Below are 334 nucleotides of genomic sequence, written 5' to 3'. Positions count from 1 at the left end.
GGCTAGAACAGTGCCTGCCACCTAGAAGCTGTCCAATAAATAAATGTGGGGGGGAATAAAAAAAAACAATGAATGTACGGATTCCTTTTTATTATTAATAGATCCCAGGGCTAACTTAACACAGCTTGGCAGATATTGGGTATTTAATAAACATTTAATAGAAAGAAAGGAGGGGAGAAGGAAAAAAGAAGGAAGGTAGGAATGAAAGAAAGAGTGAAGGAAGAATGGAAGAAAGGGAGGGAGGAAGGAAGGAAGGGAGGAAGGAAGGAAGGAAGATAGGGAGGGAGGGAGGAAGAGAGGGAGAAGGAAAAAGGAAGGCCAGAAGGCAGAAGGG

This window comes from Sapajus apella, unplaced genomic scaffold (assembly GCF_009761245.1).
Source record: "Sapajus apella isolate SASKATOON/1434 unplaced genomic scaffold, GSC_monkey_1.0 scaffold224, whole genome shotgun sequence".
NCBI lineage: Eukaryota > Metazoa > Chordata > Mammalia > Primates > Cebidae > Sapajus > Sapajus apella.
Note: the sequence above shows the minus strand (reverse complement) of the source record.